General features: G+C 48.0%; 1 pseudogene; it reads right to left on the reverse strand.

Annotated features, from left to right (window-relative positions):
- Positions 1-23,188, reverse strand: part of LOC139230231 (NLR family CARD domain-containing protein 3-like) — a 130,736-nt pseudogene that overhangs the window by 67,450 nt on the left and 40,098 nt on the right.

Here is a 23,188-nt window from a genome sequence, read left to right on the forward strand (position 1 = left end):
GCCGAAGGCCTACCCGGTCCAGACGGCCTAGCACCTCCACCGGGTTGTGGAGGTGTTCCTCGGTGTCTCGACCCGTGATGAGGATGTCGTCCTGGAATACGATCGTTCCAGGAATGGATTTAAGCAGGCTTTCCATATTTTGTTGAAAAATCGCGGCCGCTGATCGAATGCCAAACGAGCACCTGTTATAAACTAACAGTCCCTTGTGCGTGGTGATGGTGGTTAGTAGTTTAGATTAGTCGGCCAGTTCCTGGGTCATATAGGCTGAAGTGAGGTCCAACTTGGTGAACAGCTTGCCGCCTGCCAGCGTGGCGAAGAGGTCCTCCGCTCTCGGGAGCGGGTATTGATCTTGTAGGGACATCCGATCGATGGTGGCCTTGTAGTCGCCACAGATCCTGACAGAGCCATCCGCTTTTAGGACGGGAACGATGGGGCTCGCCCAGTCGCTGAATTCAACAGGCGAGACGTTGCCCTCTCTCAACATCTGGTCCAATTCGCTCTCGATCTTTTCCCGCATCACATATGGCACCGCTCTGGCTTTGTGGTGCACTGGCCTGGCATCCGGGATGAGGTCCATCACTACTTTAGTGCCTTTGAAAGTCCCGACGCCAGGTTGGAATAGTGAATCGAATTGTTGTACGACTTGCAAGCATGAACTTCGCTCCACAGATGACACTGCTTGCGTGAACATCCCCCCATTTCCAGTTCATCTCGGCTAACCAGCTCCTCCCCAACAGTGCGGGACCATTGCCCAGGATAATCCAGAGCGGCAGCCAATTCACTAACCCATTGTGTGTGACAGCCAACAATGCACTGCGCCTAGCACCGGAATGATTTCTTTAGTGTAAGTCCGTAATTGTGTCTCAATACATGCTAATTTGGGTCTACTGGCTTTAAGTGGCCATAGCTTCTCAAATTGCTGAACGCCCATGGGTGACTGGCTGGCCCCAGTGTCCAGCTCCATGCATACTGGGATACCGTTTAATAAAACCCTCATCATCATTGGTGGCATTTTTGTGTATGAACTGTGAATATTCGCCACATGGACCGGCTGAACCTCGGCGTCCATCGATTTGCCCCAAAAGTCATCCTGCCTCAAAGAACCCTCTTCTGGTCCATACACCTCATATATTAGTCTGGTTGCAGACTTTCTGCACATTCGAGCTAAAAGGCCACTGAGATTGCAGTTCCTGCAGACAAACTGTTGAAATCTGCAAGTGTTTTCCCCCACACCTCCAGCATGAGTTAAAGTTTCCATTGTTGGGAACAAAGGGACTATGGCCAGGCATTCCGCGCTGACTGTTCCTTTGACTGCTCTTAAGTACCCTATTAGTGGGTGTCAATGGCCCCATTCCTGGCTGCATTGTTCACTGTGATGGCGTGAATGTCCGTTCAATCTGCCATTGTCTCTGTTGAAGTCCTACTCTGGAGTCTATTGCTGCCTGGGGAGTGTCGGACTGCCCCTGCCTGCCTGCGGGGCTGTGAGTCGCATTGATGATGTTGACTCCCTGATCCATCACCGCGTTAGAGGCAGAATTGTGCGTGTATATTATTTTTGCCTCTTCCTCCCCCACCATGAAAGTTTGAGCTAAAAACCCCGCCGCTTCCAAGGTCAAATCCTTGGTCTCAATTAATTTGCGGAAAATTCCTGCATGATCGATGCCCTCGATAAAAAAGTCCCTTAGCATCTCACCCCTGCAGGCATCTGCGAACTTAGAGGCTGGCCAAACGCCGGAGGTGCGCTATGAAGTCCGGTATGCTCTGTCCTTCACGACGTCGGTGGGTGTAGAATCTGTGTCGGGCCATATGTATGCTACTCACCGGTTTGAGGTGCTCCCCGATCAATTTGCTAAGTTCTTCAAAGGTTTTGTCCGCCGGCTTTTCGGGTGCTAGTAAGTCCTTCATGAGCATGCAAGTCTTTGGTCTGCAGCTGGTCAAAAGATGAGCCCTTCGCTTGTCGGCCGCTGCATCCCCCAGCCATTCTTTCGTAACGAAGCTTTACTGAAGCCTCTCGACAAAATCGTCCCAGTCTTCCCCAACACAGTACCGTTCCTCTGTGCTACCGGTGGCCATTCTCATGGGTCATGAATTCCCGTTTCTCGTCGCCAATTTAAAGTCCTTACGCTACAGAATATATTTCAACTTATTGCACGTGGCAGTTCCAACCTCAATTTCTGCTTTGCAATGTAATGCTGGAGTCCATTATTAAGGAAGCAGTAGCAGGACATTTGGAAAAGCATGATTCAATCAAGCAGAGTCAGCATGGTTTTATGAAAGGGAAATCAGGTTTGACAAATTTGCTGGAGCTCTTTGAGGATGTAACGAGCAGGGTGGATAAGGGAGAACCAATGGATGCGGTGTATTTGGATTTCCAGAAGGCATTCGATAAGGTGCCACATAAGAGGTTACTGCACAAGATAAAAGCTCACAGGGTTGGCGGTAATATATTAGCATGGATGGAGGATTGGCTAACTAACAGAAAACGGAGAGCCGGGATAAATGGGTCATTTTCCGGTTGGCAAACAGTGACTAGTGGGGTGCTGCAGGGATCGGTACTAGGTCCTCAACTATTTACATTCTATATTAATGATTTGGATGAAGGGACTGAGTGTAATGTAGCCAAGGTTGCTTGCTGATGATACAAAGATGGGTGGGAAAGCAAATTATGAGGTGGACACAAAAAATCTGCAAAGGGATATAGATAGGCTAAGTGAGTGGGCAAAGATTTGGCAGATGGAGTATAATGTGGGAAAATGTGAGGTTATCCACTTTGGCAGAAATAATAGAAAAGCAAATTATAATTTAAATAGAGAAAAATTGCAAAATGCTGCAGTTCAGAGAGACCAGGGGGTCCTTGTGCATGAAACACAAAAAGTTAGTATGCAGGTACAGCAAGTAATCAGGAAGGCCTTTATTGCAAGGGGGATAAAGTATAAAAGCAGAGAAGTCCTGCTACAACTGTACAGGGTATTGGCGAGGCCACACCTGGAGTACTGCGTACAGTTTTGCTCTCCGTATTTAAGGAAGGATATACTTGTATTGGAGGCAGTTCAGAGAAGGTTCACTCGGTTGATTCCGGAGATAAGGGATTTGACTTATGAGGATAGGTTGAGTAGGTTGGGCCTGTACACATTGGAGTTCAGAAGAATGAGAGGTGATCCTATTGAAACTTATAAGATAATGAGGAGGCTCGACAAGGTGGCTGCAGAGAGGATATTTCCACTCATAGGGGAAACTAAAACTAGGGGACATAGAATAAGGGGCCACCCATTTAAAACTGAGATGAGGAGACATTTCTTCTCTGAGGGTTGTAAATCTATGGAATTCTCTGCCCCAGAGAGCTGTGGAGGCGGGGTCATTAAATCTGAGGAAGGACGTTTTTGCTATTGAGGGAGTACAGCGAAGGTTCACCAGACTGATTCCCGGGATGGCGGGACTGACATATGAGGAGAGACTGGATTGACTGGGCCTGTATTTACTGGGGTTTAGAAGGCTGAGAGAGGATCTCATAGAAACATATAAAATTCTGACGGGACTGGACAGGTTAGATGCAGGAAGAATGTTCCCGATGTTGGGGAAGTCCAGAACCAGGGGTCTCAGGATAAGGGGTAAGTCATTTAGGACCGCGATGAGAAGAAACTTCTTCACTCAGAGTTGTGAACCCGTGGAATTCTCTACCACAGAAAGTTTTTGAGGCCAGTTCATTCGATATATTCAAGAGTTAGATGTGGCCCTTACGACTAAAGGGATCAAGGGGTATGGAGCGAAAGCAGGAAAGGGGTACTGAGGTGAATGATCAGCAATGATCTTATTGAATGGTGGTGCAGGCTCGAAGGGCCGAATGGCCTACTCCTGCACCTATTTTCTATGTTTACAGTATGAAACCACACGAGGCACATTCTGGGGACAAGGTCACTCTGTGACCTTAACTCTTTATTCACAGGACTCCAAAAACGATGACCCTGCGTGGGACCTCCCTTTTTATACCTGTGTGATTAGGTAAGGAGAGTCTCCCACAAGTTCATCCCTTATGGTCAAGGTGTGCATCTAGGTTGAGTGTATACAGTAATACAGTGGTTACATACATGACAGCTACCAGTTTGGTAGCACCGAGGAGAGACCATTTAAAGGTTCCGACTGAGTGACGAGCTTTAAAAGCACCAAGGACCGCGTTGATGAGAGCCGGTTCAAATGCTCTCACTGCGGGAAGAGGTTTAAGCAATCAACCAGCCTTCTGAAACACGAGCCCATCCACACCAGGGGAGGGGCCGTTTCCCTGCTCAGTGTGGGGACAGCGATTGACTGGTCCGTCTGACCTGCTAGTATCATCGAATCACAGAAACTTACAGCACAGAAGGAAGCCATTGGATCCCAACGTTCCCTTTAAGCTGCATGACCGAACAGTGATCCAGGGATCCCATACAGCTGGCTTTACAATGCAAAAACCGCACATGCATAGTACATTGAATGGTCCGCGCAGCTCCCAAAAAACATTGGAGGGAATCTTGCTCCCCACTCGGGCCTTTCACGTCCTACCCTCCGTAAACTTAAGCTCATCCAGAACTCGACTCACACCAAGTCCCACTCACCCATCACACCTGTGCTCGCTGACCTACTTTGGCGCCTTGTTAAACAATGCCTCCATTTTAAATCCTCATCCTTGTATTCAAATCCCACCATGGTTTCGCCCCTCCCCATCTCTGTAATCTCCTCCAGCCCCACAAACAATGTTTCCTCTAATACTTGTTTCGTTCGCGAACCCTTTAAATTTGCTGCTCTTCCAGAGACAATAGCTCCCAGGGCAGGTACAGCACGGGTTAGATATAGAGTAAAACTCCCTCTACACAGTCCCCTCAAACACTCCCAGGGCAGAAGTCCCGCCCCTCGGGCCATCCGATTGGTTGGAGGACCCGCTGCCACCACAATCGTCCAAGCCCCGCCCACTTTCCCTATCGGAGCTCACGTCAGTAACCGCCGTGGAGCGGATCACGTGGCCCAGTCCGGCCCCTGCAGGAGACTCCATGCTGCAGCCGCTCAATCCGCTGCAATTGGTGCCGGTGGGGGCTCGGACGTCGCGCTCGGTGCCCGGGGAGGCGCTCGGACACTGCGCTCAATGCCGGGGGGGGGGGGGGGGGGGGCGCTCGGTCACTGCGCTCGGTGCCCGGGGGCGCTCGGTCACTGCGCTCGGTGCCCGGGGGGGGGGGGGGGGGGGGGGCAATCGGACACTTCGCTCGATGCCCAGGGCAGCGCTCGGTGCCAGGAGGGAGGCGGCGCTCGGACACTGCGCTTGGTGTCCGGGGGGAGGCACTCGGACGCCGTGCTCGATGCCCGGTGAGGCGCTCGGACGCTGCGCTCGGGGCCGCTCGGTGCCCGGAGGGGGGGGGGCGCTCGGACACTGCGCTCGGTGCCCGCGGGTGGGGCGCTTGGACACTGTGCTCGGTGCCCGGGGGGGGGAGGGGCTCTCAGACACTGCGCTCGTTACCAGGGGAGTCGCTCGGACACTGCGCTCGGTGCCGGGGGGGGGGGGGGGGGGGCGGTGCTCGGACACTGCGCTCTGTGCCCGAGGGGGGGAGGGGCTCTCGGACACTGCGCTCGTTACATGGGGAAGCGCTCGGTGCCGGGGTGGGGGGGGGGGGGCGGCGGCGCTCGGACACTGCGCTCGGTGCCCGGGGGGGAGGGGCTCTCGGACACTGCGCTCATTACCAGGGGAGGCGCTCGGACACTGCGCTCGGTGACCGGGAGGGGGTGGGGGCTCTCGAACACAGCGCTCGTTACCAGGGGAGGCGCTCAGACACTGCGCTCGGTGCCCGGGGGGGGGGGGGGGGGGCGGGGGCGGTGCTCGGTGCCCGGGGGGGCGCTCGGACACTGCGCTCGGTGCCCGGGGGGGGGGGGGGGGGGGGGCGGGGCTCAGACACTGCGGTTTGTATTTTAGTTTTATTTATCTCCCTGCCCGCGCTTCTCTCCGGTATTTATATTAAAAAAACCTTCATAAAACTCACTTTCTGCCGGTGACCCGGACTCAGGTGGTGTGTATGCTGACCATGCGCGGTTCGGGCCGCCGAGAGTCTGTGGAGCAGGAAAGGGCTGGGCCAACGGGCGCATGCGAGCGGCCGGGGAGAGTCAGTGAGAGCCTCGGGCATCGGGGGAGGGAAGGTAAGGAAGGAAGGTTGGAGAATGGGATTGGGAGGGAGCAGGAGCCCGAGGGGTGAGATGGAAAATGGGGGTCAGTGGGTGGGGAGACTGGGGAATTGAGGTCAGAGAGAGGGAGACTAGGGAATGGGGGTCAGAGAGAGGGAGACTGGGGAATGGGGTTCAGAGAGAGGGAGACTGGGGAATGGGGGTCAGAGAGAGGGAGACTGGGGAATGGGGGTCAGAGATAGGGGAATGAGAGATGGGGAGAGAGATGGATTAGAAGTGGGTTCGCGAGAAAGATGGGGACGAGTCAGTGTCAGTTGGAGCTCGAGTGGGGTGGGGGGCTGAGAGAGGCAGATTGGAGAGAGGGAGAGACTGGGTAATGGGGGTCAGGGAGACTGGGGAATGGGGGTCAGGGAGAGGCCGATAGGGGGACTGGCAGATGGGGAGAGAGATAGATTGGAAGTGGGGTTCGCGAGAAAGATGGGGACGAGTCAGTGACAGTTGGAGCTCGAGTGGGGTGGGGGGACCGAGAGAGGCAGACTGAGGAATGGGGTGCATATGGGGCCCAGCATTTCCTGCGGTGCAGAAGCATCTTGATGAGTGGGAGAGGCACCGAGAGAGGAGCATCTAGTTATTGGGTGAGCGAAACCTAGGGACCTTGCTGTGGGTATACAGTGCAAGATTGTTTCCACTGGTCAAATGTGGAATAAGGTGAAAGGGACAGAGGATACTCACTGAAAGAACCAAGGAGGAAGAGAGAAGGAAGACTCTTGATCTGAGGAGTATTAACTAAAACCACCTTTTTCCACCTCCGTAACCTTGCCCGCATCCGCCCCTGCCTCAGGTCTTCTACTGCTGAAACCCTCATTCATGCCTTTGTTGCCTCTATACTTGACTACTCCAACTCACTCCTGTGTTTCACCTCTGTGCTTTCTGACCTACATTGGCTCCCAGTTGAATAACGCCACAAATTCAAAATTCTCATCCTTGTTTACAAATCACTCCATGGACTTGCCCCTCCCTATCTCTAATCTTTTTCAGCCTTAAACCCCACAAGATGTCTGTGCGCATCAAATTCTGGTCTCTTGAACATCCTTCATTATAACTGCTCAACCATCGGAGGACATGCCTTCAGCTGCCTGGGCCCTAAGCTCCCTAAACCTCTATGCCTCTCTACCTCTCGTTCCTTCTTTAAGACGCGCATTAAAACCTACCTCTTTAAACAAGCTTTTGGTCATCTGCCTTAATTTGTTCTGTGGCTTGGTGTCATATTTATCTGTGTGTCTGTAACACTTGTGAAGCACCTTGAGATGTTTTTCTACATTAAAGGTGCTAAATAAATAAAAGTTATTGTTATCAGTTATTAGACCATGGGATGCTTCACCACAAGTGTCTATTGAGGTAGAGACTAGAACATTATTTAAAAAGGGAATGGGATAAATATTTGAAAAGTAGTAATAGATAAGCATCTGGGCTGAATGGAGTTATAGTAGAGAGGGAGCCAGAATCGACACAGGCACGGGGGGGGGGGGGTCACGAATAGCCTTCTCCTGTGCTGTAATTCTACCATTCTATGAAAACTCTATTTATTGAGTCCTAGACCAAGGTGTGCTTTAGAAATGTTGGTGCTGAGCTGGATTTAGGATGATGTGCCCTATCAGAAGTGCCCCAAACATGCTCTTTGTTCAATCCCTTGGTTTGGTTCGGGTTGGTTTGTGCCGTCTGGCTTTGACATGTAGTCCAAGTACAGTTCGGCATTAACTGAGGGTACCAGTTCAGAGTTATCACCTTTACATTGAGGGGCAACGGGGTCAGAGAGAAAGGGAATAAGGGTCAGGACAAGGGGAATGGGTAATTGGGGTTAGAGAACGAAAGATTTGCATTTATATAGCGCCTTTCACGACCTTTGGACATCTCAAGGCACTTTTGGAGTGTAGTCACTGTTGTAATGTGGGAAACTTGGTAGCCAACTTGCCCACAGCAAACAGCAATGTGATAATGACCAGATAATCTGTTTTTTGTTATGTTGCAGATGACACTAAGCTGGGTGGCAGTGCAAGCTGCGAGGAAGATGCTAAGAGGCTGCAGGGGGACTTGGACAGGTTAGGTGAATGGGCAAATGCATGGCAGATGCAGTATAATGTGGATAAATGTGAGGTTATCCACTTGGTGGCAAAAACAGGAAGGCAGATTATTATCTGAATGGTGACAGATTAGTAAAAGGGGAGGTGCAACGAGACCTGGGTGTCATGGTACATCAGTCATTGAGGTAGGTACAGCAGGCAGTAAAGAAAGCAAATGGCATGCTGGCCTTCATAGTGAGAAGATTTGAGTATCGGATCAGGGAGGTCTTGTTGCAGTTGTACAGGGCCTTGGTGAGACAACACCTTGAGTATTGTGTGCAGTTTTGGTCTTCTAATCTGAGGAAGAATGTGCTTGCTATTGAGGGAGTGCAGCGAAGGTTCACCAGACTGATTCCCAGGATGGCAGGACTGACATATGAGGAAAGACTGGATCGGCTGGGCTTATACTCACTGGAATTTAGAAGAATGAGAGGGGATCTCATAGAAACGCATAAAATTATGACGGGACTGGACAGGTTAGATGCAGGAAGAATGTTCCCGATGTTGGGGTAGTCCAGAACCAGGGGACACAGTTTAAGGATAAGGGGTAAGCCATATAGGACTGAGATGAGGAGAAATTTTTTCACCCAGAGAGTTGTGAACCTGTGGAGTTCTCTGCCACAGAAAGTTGTGGAGTCCACTTCGCTGGACATATTCAAAAGGGAGTTAGATGTGGCCCTTATGGCTAAAGGGATCAGGGGGTATGGAGAGAAAGCAGGAATGGGGTACTGAGGTTGCATGATCAGCCATGATCATATTGAATGGCGGTGCAGACTCGAAGGGCCGAATGGCCTGCTCCTGCACCTATTTTCTATGTTTCTATGTCAGCCACAACTCAGCGCGGCGGCCGGAGCGCTTTCTGGGGTGAGGGGGCTTGTGGATTTTGCAGCCGCCATTACTATTGATCCTTTCAACAACCTGTATGGCAGCTGGAGCCTGAAAATCAGCTTCACTGCCGCTGAGTGGGGAAAGGGCGACATGAGACAACATTTTACAAGTTGCTGCTGGTGTGTTGTTTGGGAATTATCCACCCCCCAAAATTAATCTCTTTTAATGAAAATAGAGCACCTTTTGAGAAAGCAACATTATATTGGGTGTGGGAATAGAAAGTGTCAAGAGAGCCCTCTAATTTCTTGAGCATCTCTGAGTCCCAACACACTATTCACCAACTGAGTGGATATAGACATGATTCAGTTGCTGTGTCCCATAGGCTAACTTTGGTTCAAATATGGGAATGTGTGTTTCTTTTTCCCCTCTCTCCTCCCCTTCTGTATCTGTGCAAGTCAGGCATGGCTCAGTGGATAGCACTCTCGCCTCTGAGTCAGAAGGTTGGGGTTGAAGTCACACTCCAGAGACTTGAACACAAAATCTAAGCTGACACTCCAGCGCAGTGCTGATGGAGTACTGCTCTGTCAGAGGTGCCGTCTTTCGGATGAGACCTTAAACCGAGGTCGTGTCTGCTCTCAAAAAATCTGCACATGCTAAGTGAGTGGGCAAAAATTTGGCAGATGGATTATATGGAAAATGTGGCAAAATGTGAGGCTATCCACTTTGGCAGAAATAATAGAAAAGCAAATTATAATTTAAATGGAGAAAAATTGCAAAGTGATGCAGTACAGAGAGACCTGGGGGTCCTTGTGCATGGAACACAAAAAGTTAGTATGCAGGTACAGCAAGTAATCAGGAAGGCAAATAGAATGTTGGCCTTTATTGCAAGGGGGATAAGAATATAAAAGTAGGGAAGTCCTGCTACAACTGTACAGGGTATTGGTGAGGCTACACCTGGAGTACTGCGTGCAGTTTTGGTCTCCATATTTAAGGAAGGATATACTTGCATTGGAGGCTGTTCAGAGAAGGTTCACTAGGTTGATTCCGGTGATGAGGGGGTTGACTTATTAGGACAGGTTGAGAAGGTTGGGCCTATACACATTGGAGTTCAGAAGAATGAGAGGTGATCTTATTGAAATTTATAAGATAATGAGGGGGCTTGACAAGGTGGATGCCAAGAGGATATTTCCACTCATAGGGGAAACTAAAACTAGGAGACATTGTCTTAGAATAAGGGGTCGCCCATTTAAAACTGAGATGAGAAATTTCTCATATCAGAGTGTGGGGAATCTTCGTAGTTCTCTACCTCAGAGGGCTGTGGAAGCTCAGTCGTTGAGTATATTCAAGACAGAGATCGATAGATATTTGGATATTAAGGGAATTAAGGGATAGGGGGATAGTGCAGGTAAGTGGAGTTGAGACTGAAGATCAGCCATGAAAAGAATTTAAGGAGCTAGGAGCTAAATTAAAAAGTAGGACCTCAAAAGTAGTAATCTCAGGATTGCTACCAGTGCCACGTGCTAGTCTGAGTAGGAATCGCAGGATAGCGCAGATGAATACGTGGCTTCAGCAGTGGTGCAGCAGGGAGGGATTCAAATTCCTGGGGCATTGGAACCGGTTCTGGGGGAGGTGGGACCAGTAGAAACCGGACGGTCTGCACCTGGCCAGGACCGGAACCAATGTCCTAGGGGGAGTGTTTGCTAGTGCTGTTGGGGAGGAGTTAAACTAATATTGCAGGGGGATGGGAACCTATGCAGGGAGACAGAGGGAGACAAAAATTAGGCAAAAGTAAAAGACAGAAAGGAGATGAGGAAAAGTGGAGGGCAGAGAAACCCAAGGCAAAGAACAAAAAGGGCCACTGTACAGCAAAATTCTAAAAGGACAAAGGGTGTTAAAAAAGCAAGCCTGAAGGCTTTGTGTCTTAATGAAAGGAGTATCCGCAATAAGGTGGATGAATTAAGTGTGCAAATAGATGTTAACAAATATGATGTGATTGGGATTACGGAGACGTGGCTCCAGGATGATCAGGGCTGGGAACTCAACATCCAGGGGTATTCAACAGTCAGGAAGGATAGAATAAAAGGAAAAGGAGGTGGGGTAGCATTGCTGGTTAAAGAGGAGATTAATGCAATAGTTAGGAAAGACATTAGCTTGGATGATGTGGAATCTATATGGGTAGAGCTGCAGAACACTAAAGGGCAAAAAACGTTAGTGGGAGTTGTGTACAGACCTCCAAACAGTAGTAGTGATGTTGGGGAGGGCATCAAACAGGAAATTAGGAGTGCATGCAATAAAGGTGCAGCAGTTATAATGGGTGACTTTAATATGCACATAGATTGGGCTAGCCAAACTGGAAGCAATACGGTGGAGGAGGATTTCCTGGAATGCATAAGGGATGGTTTTCTAGACCAATATGTCGAGGAACCAACTAGGGGGGAGGCCATCTTAGACTGGGTGTTGTGTAATGAGAGAGGATTAATTAACAATCTCATTGTGCGAGGCCCCTTGGGGAAGAGTGACCATAATATGGTGGAATTCTGCATTAGGATGGAGAATGAAACAGTTAATTCAGAGACCATGGTCCAGAACTTAAAGAAGGGTAACTTTGAAGGTATGAGGCGTGAATTGGCTAAGATAGATTGGCGAATGATACTTAAGGGGTTGACTGTGGATGGGCAATGGCAGACATTTACAGACCGCATGGATGAATTACAACAATTGTACATTCCTGTCTGGCGTAAAAATAAAAAAGGGAAGGTGGCTCAACCGTGGCTATCTAGGGAAATCAGGGATAGTATTAAAGCCAAGGAAGTGGCATACAAATTGGCCAGAAATAGCAGCGAACCTGGGGACTGGGAGAAATTTAGAACTCAGCAGAGGAGGACAAAGGGTTTGATTAGGGCAGGGAAAATGGAGTACGAGAAGAAGCTTGCAGGGAACATTAAGGCGGATTGCAAAAGTTTCTATAGGTATGTAAAGAGAAAAAGGTTAGTAAAGACAAACGTAGGTCCCCTGCAGTCAGAATCAGGGGAAGTCATAACAGGGAACAAAGAAATGGCAGACCAATTGAACAAGTACTTTGGTTCAGTATTCACTAAGGAGGACACAAACAACCTTCCGGATATAAAAGGGGTCAGAGGGTCTAGTAAGGAGGAGGAACTGAGGGAAATCTTTATTAGTCGGGAAATTGTGTTGAGGAAATTAATGGGATTGAAGGCCGATAAATCCCCAGGGCCTGATGGACTGCATCCCAGAGTACTTAAGGAGGTGGCCTTGGAAATAGCGGATGCATTGACAGTCATTTTCCAACATTCCATTGACTCTGGATCAGTTCCTATCGAGTGGAGGGTAGCCAATGTAACCCCACTTTTTAAAAAAGGAGGGAGAGAAAGCAGGGAATTATAGACCGGTCAGCCTGACCTCAGTAGTGGGTAAAATGATGGAATCAATTATTAAGGATGTCATAGCAGCGCATTTGGAAAGAGGTGATATGATAGGTCCAAGTCAGCATGGATTTGTGAAAGGGAAATCATGCTTGACAAATCTTCTGGAATTTTTTGAGGATGTTTCCAGTAAAGTGGACAAAGGAGAACCAGTTGATGTGGTATATTTGGACTTTCAGAAGGCTTTCGACAAGGTCCCACACAGGAAATTAATGTGCAAAGTTAAAGCACATGGGATTGGGGGTAGTGTGCTGACGTGGATTGAGAACTGGTTGTCAGACAGGAAGCAAAGAGTAGGAGTAAATGGGTACTTTTCAGAATGGCAGGCAGTGACTAGTGGGGTACCGCAAGGTTCTGTGCTGGGGCCCCAGCTGTTTACATTGTACATTAATGATTTAGACGAGGGGATTAAATGTAGTATCTCCAAATTTGCGGATGACACTAAGTTGGGTGGCAGTGTGAGCTGCGAGGAGGATGCTATGAGGCTGCAGAGTGACTTGGATAGGTTAGGTGAGTGGGCAAATGCGTGGCAGATGAAGTATAATGTGGATAAATGTGAGGTTATCCACTTTGGTGGTAAAAACAGAGAGACAGACTATTATCTGAATGGTGACAGATTAGGAAGGGGGAAGGTGCAGCGAGACCTGGGTGTCATGGTACATCAGTCATTGAAGGTTGGCATGCAGGTACAGCAGGAGGTTAAGAAAGCAAATGGCATGTTGGCCTTCATAGCGAGGGGATTTGAGTACAGGGGCAGGGAGGTGTTGCTACATTTGTATAGGGCCTTGGTGAGGCCACACCTGGAGTATTGTGTACAGTTTTGGTCTCCTAACTTGAGGAAGGACGTTCTTGCTATTGAGGGAGTGCAGCGAAGATTCACCAGACTGATTCCCGGGATGGTGGGACTGACCTATCAAGAAAGACTGGATCAACTGGGCTTGTATTCACTGGAGTTCAGAAGAGTGAGAGGGGACCTCATAGAAACTTTTAAAATTCTGACGGGTTTGGACAGGTTGGATGCAGGAAGAATGTTCCCAATGTTGGGGAAGTCCAGTACCAGGGGTCACAGTCCAAGGATAAGGGGTAAGCCATTTAGGACCGAAATGAGGAGAAACTTCTTCACCCAGAGAGTGGTGAACCTGTGGAATTCTCTACCACAGAAAGTAGTTGAGGCCAATTCACTAAATATATTCAAAAGGGAGTTAGATGAAGTCCTTACTACTCGGGGGATCAAGGGGTATGGCGAGAAAGCAGGAAGGGGGTACTGAAGTTTCATGTTCAGCCATGAACTCATTGAATGGCGGTGCAGGCTAGAAGGGCTGAATGGCCTGCTCCTGCACCTATTTCCTATGTTTCTGTGTTTCTATGATCTTACTGAAAGGCGGAGCAGGCTCGAGGGGCCGAAGGCCCTACTCCTGCTCCTATTTCTTAAGTTCTCCTCAACCAATCTTTTGATCATCTGCCCTAACATCTCATGGCTTCAGGGTCCCAGTGACCAGCAGAGAAATAACAACTTAGAATAATACAATGGTTGCAGCACAAAAAGCCGTTCGGCCCATCGAGTCCATACCGGCTCTCAGCTAGTCCCTCTTCCCCACCTGGTAACTTTTTTCCTTCAGATACTTATCCTTTTGAAAGATAAGATTGAATCTGTCTCTACCACCATTTCAGAGTGCATTCCAGATCTTAACCACTTGCAGTGTTTAAAAATGAAAGTTTTTTCTTACATCGCCTTTGGTTCTTTTGCCATCACCTTAAATCTGTGTCCTCTGGTTCTCGACCTTTCTGCCAATGGGAACAGTTTATCTCTGTCTACTCTGTCCAGACCCCTCATGATTTTGACCATCTCTATAAAATATCCTCTCAATCGTCTCTGCTCCAAAGAGAACAAGCCCAGTTTCTCCAGTCTATCAACATAACTGAAGTCCCTCATCCCTGAAATCATTTTCGTAAATCTTTTCTGCACCCTCTCTAAAGACTTCACATCCTTCCTAAAGTGAGGTGCCCAGAATTGGACACAATACTCGAGTCGGTGCTGAACCAATGTTTTATACAGATTCATCATAATTTTCACACTTTTGTACTCCATACCTCTACTCACGTAGCTCAGGATCCCATAAGCCTTTTTAACTGCATTCTCAACCTGCCCTGCCACCTTCAGCGATTTGTGCACACATACCCCCAGGTCTCTCTGTTCCTGCACCCGCTTTGTACCATTGAGTTTATACGTCCTCTCATTCTTTCTTCCAAAATGTATCACTTTACACTTTTCTGCGCTAAAATTCATCTGCCACGTGTTTGCATATTTCACCAGCTTGTGCGTCTTCCTGAAGTCTATCCGTATCCTCCTCACTGCTCACTATACTTCCAAGTTTTGTCTCATCTGCAATTTTGAAATTGTGCCCTGTACACCCATGTCCAAGTCATTAATATATATCAAGAAAAGCAGTGGTCCTAATACTGACCCCTGGGGAACACCACTGTTTACCTTCCTCCAGTCCAAAAAACAACCGTTCACCACTACTCTCTGTTTCCTGTCACTTCGCCAATTTCAAATCCATGCTGCCACTGTCCCTTTTATTCCACGGGCTTCACTTTGCTGGCAAGCCTATTATGTGGCACTTTGTTGAATCCATGTACACTGTCAACCACATTACCCTCATCAACCCTCGCTGTTACTTCATTAAAAAATCGATCAAGTTGGTTAAACACGATTTGCCTTTAACAAATCCATGCTGGCTTTCCTTAATTAATCCACACCTATCCTAGTGACTGTTAATTTTGTCTCTGATCACTGTTTCTAAAAGCTTCCCTTATACCGAGGTTAAACTGACTGGCATGTAGTTGCTGGGTTTATCTTTACGCCCTCTTTTGAACAATGGTGTAACATTTGTAATTCTCCAGTCCACTGGCACCACTAATGTATCTATGGAGGATTGGAATATTATGGACAGTATCCCTGCGATTTCCGCCCTCAATTCACTCAGCATCCAAGGATGATAGAGCTACTTTAAGTACAACAAGCCTTTCCAATACCTCTTCTTTATCAATTTTTATCCTATCAAGTGTCTCCACTACTTCCTCCTTCACTGTCTATGGCAGCCTCCTCTCGGAAACATAGAAATTTACAGCACAGGAGGCCATTTCAGCCCATCGTGTCCACACCGGCCGACAGTCACACGGCCCTCGGTCAGCAGCCCTGAAGGTTACATATAAACCGATGAACAATGGGCGTAAATGCAAAGCACATCCATCCCAAACAGACCGCCTCACACAACTGCGACACCCCTTATACTGAAACATTCTACACTCCACCCCAACCGGAGTCATGTGATCTCCTGGGAGAGTCAAAAACCAGATTAAAAACCCTGGCCAATTTAGGGAGAAAAAAAATCTTGAAAAATTCCTCTCCGACCCATCCAGGCGATTGAAACTAGTTCAGGCGATCACACTGGCCGTATTCGATTCCCTGCAGTACTTACCATTATATCTGCGTCGGCCAACAAAAGGTTATCCAGTCTGATCCCAATTACCAGCTCTAGGTCCGTAACCCTGCAGGTTACGGCACTTTAAGCCAACCATCTCTTAAAAGTCGTGAGGGTTTCTGCATCCACCAGTCCTCCAGGCAGTGAGTTCCAGATCCCCACAACCCTCTGCATAAAGAAGCCTCCCCCTCAAATCCCCTCTAAACCTTCCACCAACCACCTTCAAACTATGCACCTTTGTAATAGACCCCTCCACAATGGAAATAGGCCCTTACTATCCACTATATCCAGGCCCCTCAATATTTTGCACACCTCAATGAGGTCTCCTCTCAACCTCCTCTGTTCCAATGAGAACAAACCCAGCCTATCCAATCTGTCCTCATAACTAAGATTCTCCATTCCAGGCAGCATCCTAGTAAATCTCCTCGCCCTTGGTGAAGATAGATGTAAAGTACTCGTTTAGAACCTCAGCCATACCCTCTGCCTCCATGCATAGGTCTCCCAACCAGCCAATCACTTACCATCTTGGCTGTGATGTCACACTTCGATTACTTTTGACTTATTTCTTACTTTTGACCGCTGGGAGGTCCGTGAGTTCGGGAGGTCCATGAGTTCAGGAGGTCCGAGAGTTTGGAAGATACAGGTTAAACCTGCAGTCGGGGAGGAGCGGCGAAGCCTATAAAAGGCCCAGCGGCAGCGAGGAGCAGCAGCAGTCGGGGAGGAGCGGCGAGGCCTATAAAAGGCCCAGCGGCAGCGAGGAGCAGCAGCAGTCAGGGAGGAGCGGCGAGGCCTATAAAAGGCCCAGCGGCAGCGAGGAGCAGCAGCAGTCAGGGAGGAGCGGCGAGACCTATAAAAGGCCCAGCGGCAGCGAGGAGCAGCAGCAGTCGGGGAGGCCAGCTGCAGCAGGCTGAAAAGTAATAAAGAAGTAAAAAGTAATCGAAATGTGACGTCACAGCCAAGAGGGTAAGTGATTGGCTGGTTGATTTGTGAGTAGTTTTCTTTTTCCTTATCTTTTTTCTTTTTCTTAGCAGTAAGAAACCTAGTCACTATTGCCAAATTAAGTAATTTAAGGGTTAAGTCATGGCAGGAGAGCCCAGACTCATGTCATGTTTCTCCTGTGCTATGTGGGAAGTCAGGGACGCTCCCAGTGTCCCTGACTACTATGTGTGCAGGAAGTGTATCCAGCTGCAGCACCTGACAGACCGCATTGCAGCACTGGAGCTGCGCATGGATTCACTCTGGAGCATCCGCGATGCTGAGGATGTCATGAATAGCAGGTTTAGTGAGTTGGTCACACCGCAGGTAAAGGTTACACAGGCAGATAGGGAATGGGTGACCATCAGGAAGAGCAGTGAAAGAAAGGTAGTGCAATAATCCCCTGCGGTCATCTCACTCCAAAACAGATATACCACCTTGGGTACTGTAGGGGGAGATGGCCAATCAGGAGAAGGCAGCAGCAGCCAAGTTCATGGCACTGTGGGTGGCTCTGCTGCACACGAGGGCAGGAAAAAGAGTGGGAGAGCTATCGTGGTAGGGGATTGTATTGTAAGGGGAATAGATGGGCGTTTCTGCGGCCGCAAACGAGACTTCAGGATGGTATGTTGCCTCCCTGGTGCAAGGGTCAAGGATGTCTCGGAGCGGCTGCAGGGCATTCTGGAGGGGGAGGGTGAACAGCCAGTTGTCATGGTGCATATAGGTACCAACGATATAGGTAAGAAGCAGGATGAGGTCCTACAAGCTGCATTTATGGAGATGGAGTTAAATTAAAAAGTAGGACCTCAAAGGTAATAATTTCAGGATTGTTACCAGTGGCACGTGCTAGTCAGAGTAGAAATAGCAGGATAGCTAAAATGAATACATGGTTTGAGGAATGGTGCAAGAGGGAGGGATTCAAATTCCTGGGACATTGGAACCGGTTCTGGGGTAGGTGGAACCAGTACAAACCAGACGGTCTGCACCTGGGCAGGACTGGAACCAATGTCTTAGGTGTGTGTTCACCGGTGCTGTTGGGGAGGATTTAAACTAATAGGGCAGGGGGATGGGAACCTATGCAGGGAGACAGAGGGAAGTAAAATTGGGTCAGAAGCAAAAGGTATAAAAGGAGAAAAGTAAAAGGGGAAAAAATCAAAAGGCAAAAATCAAAAAGGGCCACATTACAATATAATTCTAAAAGGACAAAGAATGTTAAAAAAAACAAGCCTGAAGGTTCTGTGTCTCAATGCGAGGAACATTCGTAATAAGGTGGATGAATTAACTCCGCAGATAACTGTTAACGGATATGATGTAATTGGGATTACGGAGACATGGCTCCAGGGTGACCAATGCTAGGAACTCAATATCCAAGGGTATTCAACATTCAGGAAAGATAGACTGAAAGGAAAAGGAGGTGGGGTCGCGTTGCTGGTTAAAGAAGAGATTAACGCAATAGTAAGGAAGGACATTAGCGTGGATGAGGTGGAATCTGTATGGGTAGAGCTGAGGAACACCAAAGGGCAGAAAACGCTAGTGGGAGTTGTGTACAGACCACCAAACAGTCATTGTGAGGTTGGGGATGGCATCAAACAGGAAATTAGGGATGCGTACAATAAAGGTACAGCAGTCATCATGGGTGACTTTAATCTACATATAGATTGGGCTAAACAAACTGGTAGCAATACGGTGGAGGAGGATTTCCTGGAGTGTATAAGGGATGGTTTTCTAGACCAATACGTCGAGGAACCAACTAGAGAGCAGGCCATCCTAGACTGAGTGTTGTGTAATGAGAGAGGATTATTGAGCAATCTTGTTGTGCGAGGCCCCTTGGGGAAAAGTGACCATAATATGGTAGATTTCTTCATTAAGATAGTGACACAGTTAATTCAGAGACTAGAGTCCCAAACTTAACGAAAGGTAACTTCGACAGTATGAGACGTGATTTGGCTAGGATAGACTGGCGAATGATACATAAAGGGGTAACGGTGGATAGGCAATGGTCGACTTTTAAAGATCACATGGATGAACTACAACAATTGTACATCCCTGTCTGGAGTAAAAATAAAACGGGGAAGGTGGCTCAACCGTGGCTTACAAGGGAAATTAGGGATAGTGTTAAATTCAAGGAAGAGGCATATAAATTGGCCAAAAAAAGCAGCAAACCTGAGGACTGGGAGAAATTTAGAATTCAGCAGAGGACGACAAAGGGTTTAATTAGGAGGGGGAAAATAGAATACGAGAGTAAGCTTGCAGGGAACATAAAAACTGACTGCAAAAGCTTCTACAGATACATGGAGAAAAAGATTAGTGAAGACAAAGGTAGGTCCCTTACAGTCAGAATCAGGTGAATTTATAATGGGAAACAAAGAAATGGCAGACCAATTGAACAAATACTTTGGTTCTGTCTTCACTAAGCAAGACACAAAATAACCTTCCGGAAATTATAGGGGACCGAGGGTCTAACGAGAAGGAGGAACTAAAGGAAATCCTTATTAGTCAGCAAATAGTGTTAGGAAAATTGATGGGATTGAAGGCCGATAAATCCCCAGGGCCTGATAGTCTGCATCCCAGAGTACTTAAGGAAGTGGCCTTAGAAATAGTGGATACATTGGTGGTTATTTTCCAACATTCTATAGAGTCTGGATCAGTTCCTATGGACTGGAGGGTAGCTAATGTATCCCCACTTTTTAAAAAAGGAGAGAGAGAGAGAGAGAGAGAGAGAGAAAACAGGGAATTGTTGACCGGTCAGCCTGACAGTAGTGGGAAAAATGTTGGAATCAATTATTAAAGATATAATAGCAGCGCATTTGGAAAGCAGTGACAGGATCGGTCCAAGTCAGAATGGATTTATGAAAGGGAAATCATGCTTGACAAATCTTCTAGAATTTTTTGAGGATGTAACTAGGAGAGTGGGCAAGGGGGAGTCAATGGATGTGGTGTATTTAGACTTTCAAAAGGCTTTTGACAAGGTCCCACACAAGAGATTAGTGTGCAAAATTAAAGCATATGGTATTGGGGGTAATGTATTGACGTGGATAGAGAACTGGTTACATAGAAAATAGGTGGAGTAGGCCATTCAGCCCTTCAAGCCTGCACCGCCATTCAATGAGTTCATGGCTGAACATGCAACTTCAGTACCCCATTCCTGCTTTCTCGCCATACCCCTTGATCCCCCTAATAGTAAGGACTGCATCTAACTCCTTTTTGACTATACTTAGTGAATTGGCCTCAACAACTTTCTGTGGTAGAGAATTCCACAGGTTCACCATTCTCTGGGTGAAGAAGTTTCTCCTCATCTCGGTCCTAAATGGCTTACCCCTTATCCTTAGACTGTGACCCCTGGTTCTGGACTTCCCCAACATTGGGAACATTCTTCCTGCATCTAACCTGTCCAAACCCGTCAGAATTTAACGTTTCTATGAGATCCCCTCTCATTCTTCCGAACTCCAGTGAATACAAGCCCAGTTGATCCAGTCTTTCTTGATATGTCAGTCCCGCCATCCCGGGAATCAGTCTGGTGAACCTTCGCTGCACTCCCTCAATAGCAAGAATGTCCTTCCTCAAGTTAGGAGACCAAAACTGCACACAATACTCCAGGTGTAGCCTCACCAAGGCCCTGTACAACTGTAGCAACACCTCCCTGCCCCTGTACTCAAATCCCCTTGCTATGAAGGCCAACATGCCATTTGCTTTCTTAACCGCCTGCTGTACCTGCATGCCAACCTTCAATGACTGATGTACCATGACACCCAGGTCTCGTTGCACTTCCCCTTTTCCTAATCTGTCACCATTCAGCTAATAGTCTGTCTCTCTGTTTTTACCACCAAAGTGGATAACCTCACATTTATCCACATTATACTTCATCTGCCATGCATTTTCCCACTCACCTAACCTATCCAAGTCACTCTTCAGCCTCCTAGTATCCTCCTCGCAGCTCACACTGCCACCCAACTTAGTGTCATCCGCAGACGTATTAGCAACCTCACATCTGTCATACGCACTGTTTTTCTGCTTCATCATATTCTCTATCTGTTGTGTCATCCAGGGAGCCTTGACTTTAATTGCTCTACTTTTCCCCACCAGTGGGAATATACCTCAATTGTACCTGAACTATTTCCTCTTTAAAGGCAGTCCATTGTTCCATTGCAGGTTTGCCTGTCAATTTGTGATTCCAATTTACCTGGGCCAGATCCGTTCTCATCCCACTGAAACTGGCCTTCCCCCAGAAACATTTTTACCCTAGAATGCTCCCTGTCCTTTTCCATAGTTAATCTAAACCTTATGATACTACAAAGAAAGACCTGCATTTATACAGCAACTTTCACAACCTCAGGACATCCCAATGCACTTTAAAGCCAATTAGGTACTTTTGAAGTGTAGTCACTCTTGTAATGTAGGAAACGCAGCAGCCAATTTGCACACAGCAAGCTCTCACAAACAGCAATGTGATCATAACCAGATCATTAGTTTTTGTTATATTGATTGAGGGATAAATATTGGCCAGGACACTGGGGATAACTCGAAGTGTCAAGGGATATTTTACGTCCACCCGAGAGAGCAGACGATGCCTCTGTTTAACTTCTCATCCAGAAGGCGGCACCTCCGACAGAGCAGCATTCCCTCAGCACTGCACTGGAGTGTCAACCTAGATTTATGATCACTGTTCCCTAAATGTTCACCTACTGACACTTGCTCCACTTGACCTACCTCATTCCCCAGAACCAGATCCAGCAATGCCTCCTCTCTCGTCTGGCTGGAAACATACTGATCAAGAAAGTTCTCCTGAACACACCAGAAATTATTCCCCTTCTCTGCCCTTTACACGATTACAATCCCAGTCTATATTAGGATAGTTGAAGTCCCCCATTATTACTCTATAGTTCTTGCACTTCTCTCATTTCGCTGCAAATTTGATCCTCCATACCTTTCCCACTATTTGGTGATCTACAGAATACACCTAGTAGTGTAATGGCACCAATATTCCTTAACTCCAGCCATATAGATTCTGTCCTTGACCCCTCCAGGACATCTTCCATCTCCAGCACTGTATCATTGTCTTTAACCAATACTGCCACACCACCTCCTATCTTACCTTCCCTATCTTTCCTGAACACCTTATAACCAGGAATATTCAATACCCAATCCTGCCCTTTTTTGAGCCAGGTCTCAGTTATTGCCACAGCATCATATTCCCATGTGGCTATTTGTGCCTGCAGCTCAGTTACCTTGTTTATTACGCTTTGTGCTTTCACATACATACACTGTAAACCCATCTTAGACCATCCTGTATTCTCTCTTAGTTGGACTCCACTTAATACCTCACTATTTCTTACTTTAGTGCTCTCTGGCTCTCCCAATCTTTTGAGCACTTTATTTCTCCTTTATAATGTTACATCCTGGTGCCCATCCCCCTGCCAAATTAGTTTAAACTCTCCCCAACAGCACAAGCAAACCCCCCCCCCCCACCACCGCGAGGATATTGGTTCCGGCCCTGTTGAGGTGCAACCCGTCTGGCCTGTACAGATCCCACCTTCCACATAACCGGTCCCAATGCCCCAGGAATCTGAAGCCCTCCCTCCTGTACCATCTCTCCAGCCACAAATTCATCTGCTCTATCCTACTATTTCTATACTCACTCACGTGTGGCACCGGGAATAATCCAGCGATTACTGCCTTTGAGGTCATGTTATTTAATCTCTTCCCTAATTCCCTAAACCTGCCTGCAAGACCTCATCCCTCTTTCTACCTGCGTTGTTGGTCCCACGACCTCAGAATATTCTGCAGCCGCTCAGTGACATCCTTAACCCAGGCACCAGAGAGGCAACATGACATCCTCGGGTCACATCTGCGGCCGCAGAAACGCCTGTCTGTCCCCCCCACTAGCTATCGAATCCCCAACCACTATTGCTCCGCTCTTATTCCTCCTCTACCCCCCTCCCCGTACAGCTGAGCCACACGAGTTGCTGTGGATTTGGCTCTGGCTGTACTCCCCAGAGGAATCATCACCCCCACCAGTACTTAACAGAATATTGGTCGGAGAACGAGATGCACTTGGAACTCCTGCACTACCTGATAGAATAAAAGCCCACAGGTCCTGACTAACAGCCCACAGGTCCCATATTTGCACCACGGTGATAGGCCCAGCCGCCCGGGGTAACTGGTCGCCATCTTGGACAGGGAGGAATCAGGGCGACTGCGTGGC

This window comes from Pristiophorus japonicus, chromosome 19 (genome assembly GCF_044704955.1).
Source record: "Pristiophorus japonicus isolate sPriJap1 chromosome 19, sPriJap1.hap1, whole genome shotgun sequence".
Taxonomy (NCBI): Eukaryota; Metazoa; Chordata; class Chondrichthyes; family Pristiophoridae; genus Pristiophorus; species Pristiophorus japonicus.